The sequence below is a fragment of the Triturus cristatus genome, chromosome 12 (genome assembly GCF_964204655.1).
Source record: "Triturus cristatus chromosome 12, aTriCri1.1, whole genome shotgun sequence".
NCBI classification, from domain to species: Eukaryota; Metazoa; Chordata; class Amphibia; order Caudata; family Salamandridae; genus Triturus; species Triturus cristatus.
Genome location: NC_140595.1, coordinates 560894105 through 560910656, shown reverse-complemented (window position 1 = coordinate 560910656; position 16552 = coordinate 560894105). Strand labels below are relative to the sequence as shown.

The 16552-nt window shown below is 44.8% G+C and overlaps 1 protein-coding gene across 4 annotated transcripts in view; it reads right to left on the bottom strand.

Moving 5' to 3' along the window:
- The window catches only part of RPGRIP1L (RPGRIP1 like), a 673080-nt gene that overhangs the window by 603335 nt on the left and 53193 nt on the right, over positions 1-16552 (bottom strand). The gene's annotated exons all lie outside the window — the stretch shown is intronic.

Below are 16552 nucleotides of genomic sequence, written 5' to 3'. Positions count from 1 at the left end.
AACTTGAAATAACAAAGAGTGAAATGGGGCCCCACACTAATGATGTAGTAAGAATAAAAATGACAACTCCACTTTAAGAATACAATATGCCACCAAGTCAATCAGGCAGTTTAGTAGAGTCCTTCACCATTATGGGATTCTGTCTGATTTATACATGTAGTAGAATAGAGTTGCAAGGTTAAACCCAACCTCAGAATGAGAAGGAACTAAGAACATAGTGACTTCTACCTGCAAATGGCAATGAAAAAGAGATTACTCAGGTTGGTCAAGCACTGATCGCCATGTAGCAGTTCTGGAAGCGTTTGGAATAGAAACATTTCTCATGAATCCAGCAGTGGTGGACAGTCCTCTAGCGCAGCAGGATTTAGGCTACCTGACCTGATCACATTTTGGTAGCATGTTATTTTACAGAACAATATTGGTCAAGTAATTGTTTGGAGGAAACCAAGAGAGTGAGGTCAGCTCAATAGTTTACAAAAGCGGTTTTGAATGATATATGTTTTTAATAATATTTTAAAACTCTGCTGATGTCTAAATTATAAAGATACCTTTCTGCTGGACTAGAAGCAATCAGGCAGATAAGGTTGGTAATGCAATTTGATTTAGAAACAGTCTAAGGGTAAAATGATCAATTAGTTTCTAGAGACACTCTATTGCGATGGAAGACAGTATGCCAAGAGCTTGCCTCTCACTAACCTTCTGTTCACAAGCAAAAGCCACAACAAAGTTGTCTTCCATGACAAGTAAAGGAGATGTGCTTTGCACATAGGATCAAAAGGAGACTGGCTGGACAAAACAATATTTAATTCCCAAAGCGGGGATGATTTCCTGGTTGTATGAAACACTTTAATACACTTAAAGAAACCACAAATCACTAAAGCTAACGGTCCGCTTTTTCATATTTGCAGCCAAATGTACTTTAGTAGACGAAAATCGGAGGCCAGGTTTTGAAAAGACAATAAGGTAGCTTTAGTGTTTCTTTTTGCCAAGTTCCCTGGCCCACCTGCTTCTCTAGACACCGGTACAAAACCTCTTCTACATGAAGGAGTATGGTGTGCTTGTGAAGGAGGACTTTATTTCTTTACGAATGTAAACACTGTTATCTGCATTGTTCAGGTGGCCATATTGGAAGTAGGCGCTAGAAGGTCAAGCTCAGTGATGTTATGATAGCATAAAGAATCTTGTTTAGACTGACAGAATAAGGATCTAGCCTGCTCTTAAGACTTCTGTGTGGCTGAATCGATAGCAGTAGCAGGTCTGTATACCACCAGTGATTAGGGCCAGTCTGCAGCATTAATGTAGTACAACCTCATCCAGACAATTCAAACAGAGTGCCCCCTGGACTCCGGTTGCATATATCGGGATGAGTAATTTCAACATGTCGCATTTACTTCTGCGACATATAAATCTTAGTCTGGTTCAACCCAGCAGGCAGAGGCCTAAAGGCACTCCACTATTCAGTGGTATCCAGGTTATTCCAGTAGTGGCTAAGCACATCTTCTTTCCAATTTTGAAACCCTAAAGTTTATTGATACCACCTAGTGCCAAATTGTCTGAACTTCCAGGGAAAGAGAACTGGCTCTTGTTTTTCCCTGCTTGCTGCTATAATACATGATTACGCTGTCGCTCGGTAACAGGTTGGAGGAAATCACCGGGAGAAAAGAATTAACAGCCTCCTTGAATGTATTTTTCTACTCATCACTAGGATATGGATTGAAAAGCCACACCAGCCATCAAGATCAGTATGTTCCGAACTCCCAGTGTTAGAGTTCACTGCTTGAATGAGTAGTCGAGCACTGGGGACAATAAATAGGCATGAGGCTGAGAATCTTAGAAGAAAGGAGACTTCACTGATGATCAGGCAAGCAGTTAACCCCGGACGATGCCACTTGTATTGAATAGAAATATTCTTGGGGGTGAGACTGCTCTTAGATACTATGTGAACTGACCTAGCCACAAGGCTGTCTTTACTCCATTGTGAGCACGGCACGATTTATATTTTGAGGGTGTGCCACGCTGCCAATCATTCATTTATGGCAAGCACTTTTGTGCCACAGGCAAGTTGCTTTCTTAGAGCGGTTCATAAAGTAACATCTACAATTGTTTGTGTTGGTCGAATCAGAAAGGCCATAATGACTGATTCACAGATGGACAAATAAAGTGGTCATGTATCCAAAGACCTGTTGATCTTCTCTGATTATGCCACCCCCAACAGAACTGCTTGTAAATATATTTTTTTTGCAGGTAGAAGGCCAAGTAACAGCACCAATGACTGCTATAGGGCACAATGGTAAAGAAGCTTAAGGGCTGAGGCTATAGCCACTCTAGAAGTCTTAAATGGTGCAGTTGAAGAAGAGCCTAACGCACTGCAGCATTTGTTTTACTGCCATATCAGTCACTGAATCCAGCAGTGATATGTCATGAAACAAAAGCATTCTACTCAGAGCTCTCTACATGTGCTACTGAAAACTGAGTTGAGAATACGTACATTTTTGGTTTCAGAACCCCTGCTACTAATATAGTACTAATCAGCTAGTCTTGCTAGTACTTTGGAAACACTGTCTCTCATATTAAAGAGGTTTCATATGAAGGATTAATAGCACTGATGCTAAGCTTTTTATCAGCCCTATAGCAAACCTGAAGAAAGGCATGCATAGCATGAAGGTAAGATATCCAGTGTTTGAGGGAAAAGAACTTCCTAGTCTGATTACGTGTTGTTGTAAGGTAACACTGCGGCCTAGTCTACCTTTGTGAACGTCAATCTTTATTTCTCTGACTGTGCCTGAGTAGAACGTTTAGAGGCCAGTCCTTTAACACAAGGTCTGGACTGGGAGGCATGTTTCTGGGTCACAAGTGAGATCAATGGAGACTCTGAGGTTGCCCTGATGCTCCAAGGGGAAGGAGGCAGATCTGGTCACACCAGGGCAGAAAATGAGTAATCATGCTTGCTCACCGTGCTGGAAGAGGTAGTCTAAGAAGGAGTGTTGGCTAGCTCCCCGGTTAAACCATGAGAAGATCACAGTATCTACCACTTAGTCTCCAGAATCATGCTAATCCTTGCATGAATATTTCCCACCACAAGAATGATACCTGTCAAAAAGAGTGTGCATGGAGACTATGAGAACAGAAAAGGGGTACAATACCTCAACCAAAAGGGGAGGTAAAAGCATCCTGGCTTCACACAAAAGACTGAAAACCAAGCTAACAGTTTAGAATATCGACTAAATGCAAAACCCCTCAAATAGTAGCCTTAGGGGCAGACAGCAGTGGTCAAGGGATCACCGATTAGTGAGCCGAAAAACAGGTCATGATGGCGAAGGGCAGCTTTTGGAATTCCTGAAGCAGCAGTGTTAATTTTCACTCTTACTATAAGGATGGCACTGGACCACCAAATTTTCCTCTTTGTTTTTTCTATTTTAAATCTTATTTTAGGTGTCTAAAATGTCCTGCACTATGTCTGGCTCATTTTAAATTGGCTGCATTTAAAAATATTGAAAAAATGGCACATGTGAGCATGATATCTTTGTTCAAATAATTTTCACATTTGCAATTACATACTGTTTCGGGTTTGATATGTGACGGGATCCGGCACATGTGTAAAGATATCCTACTGTTTATGAATCTCCGCAAGAAGCTCTTGCTGGAGAACACACAGAAAACAGAAACATAACAATCACATTCAGTATAGTGGAGTTTTGGAGTGATAAATTCTGTATAGTTCTTTTGAGTACAAGATGAACATTGAAAAGATATGTTTTTAGGGACATCAATTTGTGGTTAAAACATATTTCTTCAGGTAAATTGGAGGGTATGGCTGTGTAGTGAGAAGATGCTCGTTTCAGACTTGCCCTTTTCACTATATTCATTGATACATGGTAATTTTCTAAGACAAGCAATTGTAAGCAAAACGCAAGAGATTTTAAAGGTGATTGTTTCATTCAATGTGGAGCCAGTGATATTTTGTCAGATGAGGTGGTTTGGCATTTTTGTTCTATTGCTATGTTTGTGCATGCATATATGTTCGTATACACACATTGGTGTTTATATAGTACAAACCTTGCTAAAGACAACTTAAGGTTTGTGGACATTGATAGACTAAAAATAAATTTTCAACAAGACTGGGTGTTTTTTAAGTGCTGTGTATGGGTGGGAAGCCTGTTGGTGAGGCGCCAATATAAACCTGTGCACTTTTTAGGGGTTCTTCTACCATGGAATTAATAGTATTCAAGGCCATGTGGAGCAAAACAATAGATTGGTGATATTTTCTCTGTTATTTACTGTTAAGCAAAGCAAGGGGTTATATACATACTGGTGGAAGACAAGGTCTTTCCTTGGCCCCATGGAAGACCAGTAACTCCGCCATGGCTAGTCTCAAGCCCAGCTGCGAAAGTAGGGGGGTTCTGCGTGGGGCTAGCTACCTCACCATGTAAAAAATACTATCTACAGAAATGTCGACCAGAAGCCGTATAGGCCTTGGGGTGAGGCATCTACTTCACAGAGAGCTATGAAGTCTTGTGGTGAAAGCCAGAAATCCCTGGAAGCCACAAAGCCGATCTCCTGCCTTCGAACAAGACCATCACCATTGGGACATGGAACGTGAGGACTATGTACGAGACAGGCAACATAGCTCAAGAAGCAGCAGAGATGAAAAAATACAACCTTGTCCTGCTGGGCATCAGCGATACCAGATGGGCACAGTCCACACAAAAAATACTGGTTTCAGAAGGAAGGCTGCTGTATTCTGGACACGAGGAAGAGAATGCCCCACACACTCATTGAGTAGCACTGATGCTAAGGCAAGCAGCTAACAGAGCTCTGATTGGATGGGAAGCCCACAGTCCCAGAATCATCACAGCGACCTCATGCACAAAGAAAGAAAGGGTCTATATGAATTTTATCTAGTGTTAAGCACCTACAAATGACAGCAAAGAAGAGAAAAAAGCACAGTTTTACAACAGACTTCAGTCCATCCTGGAAAAACGCCTTGAGAGAAACATTATCATACTGATGGGGGACCTCAATGCCAAGAATGGAAATGATAACACTGCATACGAAGAAGTCATGAGCATCCATTGCCTTGGCAACATGAATGAGAATGATGAAAGGTGTTCAGATCTGTGTGCTCTGAACAGTCTGGTGATAGGCGGAAAGTGTATTACCACACAATAGAATACACAAGGCAAAGTGGGTGTCACCAGACCATTCAATAGAGAATCAGACTGACCATGTCTGCAAAGCCAAGAGGTTTCGGAGGTCCCTGCAGGATGTGAAAGTGATCAGAGGAGTGGACGTGGCGTCAGACCATCACCTTGCCTAAAGCTGAAGAAACTATGGATTGAACCGAACAAGTGCAGAAAAAGAGAAAGCTCAAAGCGAATACACAAAAACCAACAAAAGAGCAAAGAGAAGCTTAAGAGCAGACAAGTGAAGATTCATCAATGTTCTTGCCACAGAAACCCATAAAACAGCAAGCCATAGAATCTTGAAAGAACATAACAAGGAAACTCTACGGCAGATATAGCAAGCCCAAAAGACCTGTTATAGACAAAGCTCGGAAGACAATCATAGGTAATGAAGGCCAACAACTAAACTGAGTGGAGCACTTTGAAGAACTGCTGAACTAGCCTGTGCCGCAGTCTCCACCGGACAGACAGCCAGCCAGCTTAGAAGGACTTACCAATCGACTGCAGCACGCCAACCAAGGAAGAAATATGTCACGCCATCAAACATCTGAGAAGTGGGAAGGCAGCATGGCCTGACAACATTCCTACAGAAGCACTGAAGGCAGATATTGAAACTACAGCAGACATGCTCTACCCCATGTTTGAAAGGATCTGGAAAGAGCAAAGGGTGCCATTAGACTGGAAGGAGGGATAGCCCATCAAGATCCCCAAGAAAGGTGACCCGAGTAACTGCACGAACTACAGAGTGATAACTCTTCTATCAACACCAGGCAAAGTATTCAAAAGACTAATCCTAGAAAGAATGAAGGAACAAGTCAACGCTCAGTTGTGAGACCAGCAAGCCAGCTTCCGCGAAGATAGATCCTGCGCAGACCAGATTGCAACACTGCGCATCATTAATCAGTATTCACTGGAATATAACTCCCCCTCCCCCTCTATGTTACCTTCATCGTCTATGACCCTTTGGAAACTCCACAGCAACTATGGTGTGCCAGACAAACTCGTAAGAGTCATCAGGAATACTTACGAGGAAATGGCATGCAAGATAGTTCATGGAGGACACTTCAAGGAAGCCTTCCAAGTGAGGACTAGAGTCCGCCAGGGTTATTTGCTCTCGCCTTGGCCATAGACTGGATCATGAAGACATCCACAGCACAGGAGAAGAAATGGGATCCAATGGACACCGTGGATGCAGCTTGATTGACCTGGACTTTGCAGAGAACCTGGCACTACTCTCCCATACCCATCTGCATATGCAAGAGAAGACCGACAATGTAGCAGCCACATCAGCACAACTTGGCCTCAACATCCACTGGGAAAAAACAAGATTCTGAAGGCTAACATGGCCAGCACAACTGCAGTCCCTCTTGCAGGCGATGCACTGGAAGAGGGTGAGGCCGTCATGTACCTGGGTAGTGTCCGAGACAAGCAGGGCGGCACATATGCTGAAGTCAAGGCAAGAATCGACAAAGCAAGGGCTGTCTTCAATTAGCTAAAGAAGATCTAGAGCTCCAAGGACCTAGCGCTGCACATCAAGATCTAACTTTTTAACTCCAAAGTAAAATCAGTGCTTCTATACGGAACAGAAATTTGGAGGACAACGGTGACCACCATCAACAAAGAACAGACCTTTAACAAAGAAAATCCTCCAAATATGCTGGCCAAATACCATCAGCACAACGACCTATGGCAGCAGACTTTCCAACTCGCTGTTCATGAAGAAATCCTGAAAAGACTATGGGGCTGGCTAGGTCACACCCTTTTATAGCCAGGCCAAACTCTTACCTGGAACCATCAAGGGAAAAGGAAAAGAGGAAGGCCAAGAAACACCTGGCGCCGAGGCCTCGAGGCTGACTGCAAGGAGCGGAGTTACACCTAGAGTCAGATTGAAAGGAAAGCCCAGAATGGGGATGGTTGGAGAGTCCTAGTTGATGGCCTATACTCCAGGAGGCGTAGTAGGCATAAGTAAGTATGAAATATCCGTTTCACCACATAAAAGCTGGAAAATGTGGGTGGAAGAAATGAACATAAAGTTTCTGCAATGAAGGAAGACATGGCTGATATTTATGATTCAGTCTTTACAACTTGACACTGGCCAGGTAGAAATAAAGCAAACCCTTTCATGTATTGGCTGCTAATGACCTTTTAACCTTTTGAATTCTATGGACCCTAACTGAATCATTACGGAAAGCAGGAGACCTAGTCTAAGCAATTTCTATGATTTGAACCTCAAAACAATATGCAAAAAGACAGTAGAAAGTATACAGCAAACAAATACACAAATATGAAATATCTGTATTTAATTCAGAAACAAGAAATAATAAAATATAGAAATTTTGATTGGAAGGTTGGAGCAGTTTTAACTTTAATTTTATTTCTAAAAAACAAAGCGATATGCTAGTCTCTAGCAAATCAATTGTTTTTGTTGCATTCACTCTTTTTGCCGGTGCATACCAGTGCTTCAATTAAGGCCACCATTCGTTCATACTAGATTTCACCCATTCTAGATTCTGATTGCTGTACTTGTATGCTGCTCCCACGAACATATATAAATATATGCACACACATATACACACTTTTTAAAATCTACTAATATTTATTTATTCTTCTAAACAGTTGAGGACCAACCACTGAGTAGGCATCGTGAATCTCCAGGGAGACTCAGGTTAAGAAACGCTGGCATAAGTAAAGGAGAACCTGACAGTTTGCATTTTTCATCTGGACATGTTTTAATAACACACACAGGTAGTGCATCATCTACATATGTAGAGACATTATTGTTTTCAATGATCTAGTCACTCTTATTCTACCATAATGAGCCCCCAAAAGATTACGATTAAGCTGGATTTACAGGATATAACTAAAATCCCACACACATATCAGGGCGAACGACCTCTGGTATCTCTTGGAAGAACTGGGGGGTCTATCACATTGGGGATAGACACATTTATGAACCCACTGTGCTGCCACTCAGTTCTCCAGTCATATCTATCCTGTTGGTCTCTAAGCATTGAAGAAACCCCTAAAGAGAGCATCAGAGGCGATCCAAATTAGAACCAGTCTGGCATGTGAAGAATAGTAGGAATTATCAGCTATTTTTATTCTCTGCCTCTTAGGGTAGGAAATACTCCATATCTAATAGGGAACCTATTTAATCATCTTATATTCGAAGACAAGGCCGTCAATGATATTCTAGATATGGGCCAATCAGAAGAATATCTTTGGGATCATACTGCATCAATAACACTATTGTACCCACCAGGGAACTGTTCATGCTTAATAGTAAATCATTCTTAACTACAAATGATAGTGTAAACCCCTGGTGGGCAATAAAAAAGAACTACTAACAAACATCGCTCAAGCATAAGCAAGGTATGCTATAAAAAAGAAAACCTCTCTACCCTAAGTTCACCACATTCCAAAAAGAAACAATACATTACAAACTAACTGAGACAAATAAGTGCAGGGTGCCACAGATCACAGTGTGACTGCCCTCTCAGATGATGTACAGCCAGGCCAGGACTAAGAACCGTATATCTCAGAAGGGTAGTATAGAGCAAAGGGTTATCCACTGCCTTTAGGGACACTGTAGAAGGTTGGCTTAGTATATGGAGCTCACGTATGTAAGTGGAGCACCCTGCACTAATCCAGACAACTCTTATGGTGATTTTAGTGGTCTTAGACCACCTTAGAAAGCTCTCTAAGTGGCAGCTGTAGCGAGCAGCCTTCAGGCTTAGTCCAGAAGGAGTGTGAAGCAGCTTGTTTTACCAGTAGTAATCATGTAGTGTAGGTTACGTGAAAATGAACCACACAGTGTAGTTATAAAAAGAAAATACTACTTACCAGTATGCATCTGTTCTTGGCATATAGAGCTGCAGAGTTGTATACTTTTGCATAGATCGCCATCTGGTGTTGGGCTCGGATGTTTGCACCTTGTTTTTGTCTTCGAAGAAGTCTTTGTAGTTACGAAGCTGGTGACTCCTCTTTCGGTCGACAGTGCGCATGGGCATCGACTCCATCTTTAGATTGTTTTTGCCACGCAGGGTTAGATGGAGTAGTGAGAAGTAGAAAGAGGTCCATGTGTAATGTATCTAATTAAGATAATACTGGAACAGATAGAGGTTTTCGGGGAGGCGGGTGGGCGTATACAACTCTGCAGCTCTACATGGCAAGAACGGATGCATACTGGTAAGTAGCATTTTCCGTTCGACGCATATGAGCTGCAGATTGTATACTTTTGCATAGACTATACAGCAGTTACCTCCTTAGCGATGGCTACCTTTATCTTTTGCAGTAGTTTGAAAAAGTGTTTTTAATACAGCCTGGCCCACACTAGCTTGTTGTTTTGCCTGCACGTCTACACAATATTGTTTTGTGAAGGTGTGTGGTGTAGCCCAAGTTGCTGCATTGCATATGTCATCTAGGGGAATGTTCCCTAAAAATGCCATAGAAGCCCCTAGTTTGCATGTAGAGCGAGCTCTAGGGGGGAATGGTTAATGTGCGTTTGGCTTTGATGTAGCATATTTGTATGCATTTAACAATCCACCTTGCAATTCCTGCTTTTGATATGGGATTACCCTTATGAGGTGGGGAGAAAGCCACAAAGAGTTGTTTGGTTTTCTTGAAGGATTTTGTCCTTTCAATGTAGTAGAGCATTGCTCTTTTAACATCTAAGGTGTGTAGAGCACGTTCTGCCACTGAGTCTGATTGAGGAAAAAACACTGGAAGTTCAACAGACTGGTTGAGATGGAAGGCAGATACTACTTTGGGTAAACGTTTTGGGTTTGTCCTTAGAACCACTTTGTTATGATGGATTTGTAAAAATGGTTCTTGTATGGTTATTGCCTGGAGTTCACTAACTCTTCTGAGAGATGTGATAGCAACTAAAAAGGCCACTTTCCAAGTAAGGAGCTGTAGTTCACATTTGTGGAGAGGTTCAAAAGGAGGACCCTTGAGTCTGGTGAGGACTATATTGAGGTTCCACACCGGAGAGGGTGGAACTCTTGGTGGAATTATTCTTTTAAGTCCTTCCATAAAAGCTTTGATAGCAGGAACTCGAAACAAAGACAAGTGTTGTCTGTTTTGTAGATAGGCCGCTATGGCAGCCAGATGTAACCTAATAGATGTGTATGCTAGGTTACATTGTTGTAGATGCAAGAGGTAACAGATGATGTTTTGAATGGAAGCATCTAGTGGGTTGATTCTGTTGTGTGTGCAGTAAAAGACGAATCGTTTCCATTTTGCTGCATAGCATGCCCTGGTGGTTGGGCGTCTAGCTTAATTAATAACGTTCATACAGTCTGGTGGGAGATTAAGGTAGCCAAACTCTAAGATTTCAGGTGCCAGATCGCAAGGTTGAGTCGACTAGGATCTGGATGTCTTATCTCTCCATGGTTCTGAGTGAGAAGCTTGGGTGAGAGGCGTAGCTTTTGATGCAGAATTACTGATATTTCCAATAGAGTTGTGAACCATGGTTGCTTTGCCCATGTTCGAGCATTTAGGATCATTGTGAGGGAATGTTGTTTGAGTTTCCGAACCGCTAACGGAATGAGTGGGAGAGGCGGAAAAGCGTAAGCAAATTTGCCTGACCAATTCACCCATAGCGCATTGCCTTTGGACAATGGGTGTGGATACCTGGACGCGAAGTTTGGGCATTTTGGTGTGTGGCAAACAGATCTATTTCTGGGTGTCCCCACATACGAAGGAATGGAAGAAGAACTTGAGGATGAAGTTCCCATTCGTGGATCTGCTGTGCTTGACTGCTGAGCAGATCTGCAATCTGGTTGTGTATTCCTGGGAGATGTTCTGCAAGGAGGTATATATTTTGTGGAATGGCCCATCTCCATATGCTTTGAGCTAGATGTGAAACCTGCAGAGAGTGTGTCCCCCCTTGCTTCTGTATGGAATGCATTGCTGTCATGTTGTCTGTACGGATCAAGACAGCTTTGCCTAGGAGGTGTCGTTGAAACTATTTCAACGCTAGTAGATTGCCAACAATTCGAGGTAGTTAATGTGGAATTGTCTTTGTTGGGGTTGTCCAGATACCCTGAATGGTATGGGTTTGAAGTTGAGCTCCCCAGCCGGTGAGCGATGCGTCTGTGTTAGCACTGTATGCGGGACTGGCTCGAGGAACGACTGCCCTTTGGAAAGGTTTTGTGTGTTCCACCACTGCAGTGAGCAATGGGCGCGGTTGTCCACCAACACCAGATCTGTTAGTTGACCTTGAGCCTGGTTCCACTGACGTGCCAGACACTCTTGTAATGGATGCATTTGGAATCTTGCATAAGGGACGAGAAAGATGCAAGAAGCCATCATCCCTATTAATTGCATGAACACTAGTGCTGGTAGCGAGTGTTGCGGCTGAAATCTTTGGACTAGTGTTTGTATAGAATTTATCCTGACTGGATTGGGATATGCTAGGGCTTTGGAAGTGTTTATTGTAGCCCCTAAGTATTGTTGTATTCTGGACGGTTGGAGGTGGGATTTGTCCAGGTTTACTGTGAATCCCAAACTGTGAGGCAGTTGAATTGTGCTGAGTGTGTGTTGGACACAGCTGTTGTGGAATTTTGCTTTTATGAGCCAGTCGTCCCGATAAGGGAAGACATGAATGTGCTGTCTCCTCAAGTGGGCTGCAACCACTGCAAGACACTTGATGAAGACTCTGGGTGCCGTGGTGACCCCGAATGGAAGAACTTTGAATTGGTAGTGTTGACCATCTACCACAAACCGGAGATATTTCCTGTGAGCGGGATGAATGGGAATATGGAAGTAGGCGTCCTTTAGATCTAGAGTGGAGAGAAAGTCGCCTTGCTGAAGCAGTGGAAGCACCTGTTGTAGAGTGACCATGTGGAAGTAGTCTGATTGGATGTAAAAATGGAGTGGTCTGTGGTCTGAGAGAGCCGTCCTTTTTTGGAATTAGAAAATAGAGGGAGTAGACCCCTGTGCCTTGATGAGGCAAGGGAACTGGCTCTATTACATGTTTCTGTAATAGTGCAAGAACCTCTTGTTTGAGAAGCGTTAGGTGTTCTGATGACATTGGACGCTGTCTGGGAGAAATGTTGGGAGGGGTAGAGGTGAGTTTCAGACAATAACCATACTGGATAATTTGTCTTACCCACTTGTCTGTTGTGATAGAATTCCAGACAGGCAGGAACTGTGAGAGACGCCCCCCGACAGGAGTTGGATGATCGGAGGAAGTGCAGGAAAGTCACTGCTTGGGTTAGGGGAGCTGCGGGTGTTATTACCCCTGCCTCTGCCCTTGTTGTTGTTACCCCTGTAACCTCCCCTAGAGTATCCTTTGGAAAAGGAGCCTTCATTGGGACTTTTGTAGGATGAGGACGGGTGTTCTGGTGTATTTGTTTTTGAACCTGCTCTGTAGTAGGAGCGTCGAAAGGAACCTCTAGTAGAAGATGACTGCAGGGCTCCCATAGACTTGGCAGTCTCTGTGTCCTTTTTCATCTTTTCTAAAGATGTGTCTACTGCAGGGCCAAAGAGATGCTCATGGTCAAAAGGCTGATTCAGGATACTGTTTTGCACTTCTTGTTTAAAGCCAGATATCCTGAGCCAGGAATGTCTGTATAGTAAAACACTAGTATTTACCGCGAGGAACACGGTGTCTGCTGCATCTAGCGTGCACTTGATAGATGTGTTCGTGATTAGTTTGCCTTCCTGTATGAGGTCATTGGGTTTGTCCTTGTATTGTTGAGGTAGGTGTTGAATGAGCTTTTCCAGCTCATCATAGTGAGCCCTGTCGTACCTTGCCAAGAGGGCTTGTGTATTGGCTATCTTCTAATAGTTTGCAGCTTGAGACGCCATCCATTTGCCTGATGCGCCTAATAATTTAGATTCTTTGTCAGGAGGTGGGGTGTCAACTGACCCCTGAGAATTTGCCCTTTTAAGTGCATTAGCTACGACCAGGGAATCTAAAGGGAGTAGACCCTTAATATATAAGGGGTCAGTGGGAGCTGCCTTGTATTTATCTATTCTGGGGTTAAGAACCCTAGCCCTAACCGGGTCTTTGAACACTTCTGGAGCGTGTTTGAGAAGACCTTTCAACATTGGCAGGACATGAGATGATTTTTGTGGCTTGTCAAAGGCTTCTAAAAGAAAATCCTCTTCTACAGGATCTGAGTGTAGGTTAACTCCATGGTATGTTGCAGCCAATTCTATTAGTTGGGCGAAACCCACATTGTCATCTGGCGGGGATGGTTTTGAGGGGTGAAGATCCGGGTCATTGTGTAAATCAGGTTCGGTGTTATAGTCATGCCATGGATCTGGAACCTGTGGTGGAACATCAGCATCATCAATATCTAATGGGACTATTGTGTCATCTCTTTGCACATCCCCATGTGCATCGTCACTATCCTCCGGTAGTGGTAGTGGGAAAGTATGTTCTGGAGAAATCATTAGATTAGGGTTAATTGGTGGAGGGGGTGAAGGAGGTGGTGAAGTATTGGTGCCCATGTGTATTTTCTTTGAAGGAACCGGGGAATGTTGCAAATGACCTGGTTTCCTCTTTGGGGGTGGTGTAGTAACCATATGACCAGTCTTTGGATGAATAAAGATGGTTGTCTGTTTTGGATCGGGGGAGAAAAAGTTCTTCGGATCCGATAGCTTTCTTTGATGTCGAAGCTTTCGCTTTGGAAACAGTTTTTGGCTGTTTAGCAACACTTTCCCGGTTTAGAAGCTTTCCCTGGCTCCGAAACCTTCAGTGCGGGTTGTTTTTTCGGTTCCGGAGGTTTTTGTTTGGGAGGTTTAGATGTGGAAGGCTGCTTCTTCGATGGTTTTGGTTCCGAAGTCTTTGTTGTCGAAGTCTTATCTAGTTGCTTCGGTGCCGCAGGGTCCTTTACCGGTTTCGGCACCGAATGTTTTTCCGGTGCCGACGGCAGGGTGCGTGGCATATCGGAAGGTTTCGTTTCCGGTGCCGAGGGTGTTTTTTCAGGACCGAGTGGCTGGCTCGAGTTGGAGACGGAAGGCTTGTCTTTGTCTTTCGTAGCCGGGCCCTGGGGCGGGGCATCCCAAAGATTTGTTCGGTGTGGACCTGGGTCGTCAGGCGAAGGGGTCACCGGAGTCTTTGGAATGGGCTTGGGTGGGGCAGGGGTCTCGGTACTCACGTCCCGTTGAGCAGGGGTGACGTCATCTTTGGTGTCGGAGTCATCTGCTTCTGAGACCGAGACCTGTTCTATCTGTTCTGGTTCCGGTAGGCTGTCGGGGCCTGGATGGAAGATGTCCGGAATGGAGCCGGTGCCTCGGGACATCTTGTGGCGTCGAGCCCGACGATCACGAATGGTCTTCTTGGACTTGAAAGACAGACAAGCCACACAGTTGTCCTCTCGATGTTCTGGAGAGAGGCACAGAATACAAATGGAGTGGAGGTCCGAGTGTGGGAATTTAGCACCACACTGGGGGCATTTCTTAAAGGGAGTCCGTTCCATGGACTTCCGTAGTTACCGGTGCGGGTAGGCCCAGCGGCCTGCGTCGAAGATTCACAAAAGTTTTTCGTCGAGTGTCGAGGGTGCGCGTCGAAGAGTAAGCGATCGAGACAATACCGTAGGTTGACAGTGATTGCACATTGAAAGGGGGGGGGGGTTCGATAACGACACCGACCCGGAGTGCAGCAAGTCACATCCGAACCCGATGGCGGAAAAAAACAATCTAAGGATGGAGTTGATGCCCATGCGCACAGTCGACCGAAGGAGGAGTCACCGGCCTTGTGACTACAAAGACTTCTTTGAAGACAAAAACAAGGTGCAAACATCCGAGCCGAACACCAGATGGCGATCTATGCAAAAGTATACAATCTGCAGATCATATGCCTCTTTCTGTAATAGAACATGTATGTAGCACAAATATACAGTAGTCTCCAGGGGGAGACCAAACCATATACTAAGAAAGTGGAATGCGACCCACAACCTTAGTCAAGACTGGGCCCAGAAGACTTAAAAGAGCTGAGGACCCAATGAACCACTCAGGGTAAGTACCCAGGAACCCCACGGAGGCCGTGCGCACAGTGGAAACAAGATTGCGTGCTCAATACAAGTCAATGGGGCAGTCGCAGTTGCAGTTTTTAAGAAGAAGGACCCTTCCCAGAGGACCCTGAAGAAACCCCGTGGAAGATGGAAGGTTGGAGAGTCACCCCACCCGTGGATACCCTGGGAACCAGGATACCTATACCAGGGTAGCCGGGTGCATAGGTGTGAAGTGACGTCGGAAACCACCGTAGACCACAATGGAGGACTTCAGTAAAGATGCCGCTAGTGAAGAAGCTGAAAGAGTCCGGTAGAATCCAAGGGTGCAAACAGAGTCTATGCCACTCAGGAGTGACCAGGAGGCACGGAAGACTAATGCCCACCGATGTCAGAAGATGCAGGAGAGTTGCTGTAGCTGTGCGGACCAGGTGACGCTGTGGAAGAACAGGAGCCGTTCACGAGCTGTCCCACATCAGATGTCAAGAGCCAGGGCGTCGGTGTCCAGTGGGAGCACCAACAAGCCTTGGCAGTGGCAACAAACATAGCAGACGAAAAAGGTGCAGTGTCGGGACCAGCAAGGTCCAAGGGACTCACCAAGTGCAGGTAAGTCAACATAGGCCCCAAGCAAACAGAGGAGCCCACAGGATCCAAAGAAGACCCTTAAGAGGACCAACAGGCCGAAGGCACAGGTGTAGCAAGGGGACCTCATGGGGCTCACCAATGATGCAGGCCCACGGTGCAGAGGATGCGGTGAGGACGAAGATCTTGGTAGCAAGAGATGCTGGAGGTTGTAGCTTCTTGGAGCCCAAAGATCTCTGCAGAAGAGAGTCAAAAAGCCTTGGCAACGGCAAGTCAACGCGATGCACAGGGGTACTGCTCCAGTGGCTCCGACAAGGGATACTAGTTCCAAACTTTCTGTGATGTCAGGGCAGGCCCTAAGGGAGTTGGAAAACCACCACCTGTGTTGCTGAACCTTTCTGAGTCTGTGGGAGCTCAGGAACAGCAGACTGGTCAGCTTTGTTGCGGTGCCTGCAGATGAGGGGAGTGACTCCTTTACTCCAAGGGAGATTCCTTCGGGTGTCTTGGATGTCCACAGGTCAGGAGAAGAACCTGTATGGAGAACAGGCCCAGACGATGCAGAAGACTGGCAGGACGACACCAGGAGCAGCAGGAGTCTTCCCGTTGCAGTCTCAGTTCCCGAAGCAAAGTGCCCAGATGGCTTAAGATGAAGTGGTTTCAGATCTTTATCTTATCCCACAACGAATCTAAAGAACCACCCACAGATAAGCCCTTAAGTACCCTAAAGAGAGTGTTGGGACGATTCAGGGGTCCCTCCCAGAGGAAGGTCTAGACAGTGGGGAAGATACTCCCATGTCCTTTGTCCAGCTTCATGCCAGAGCG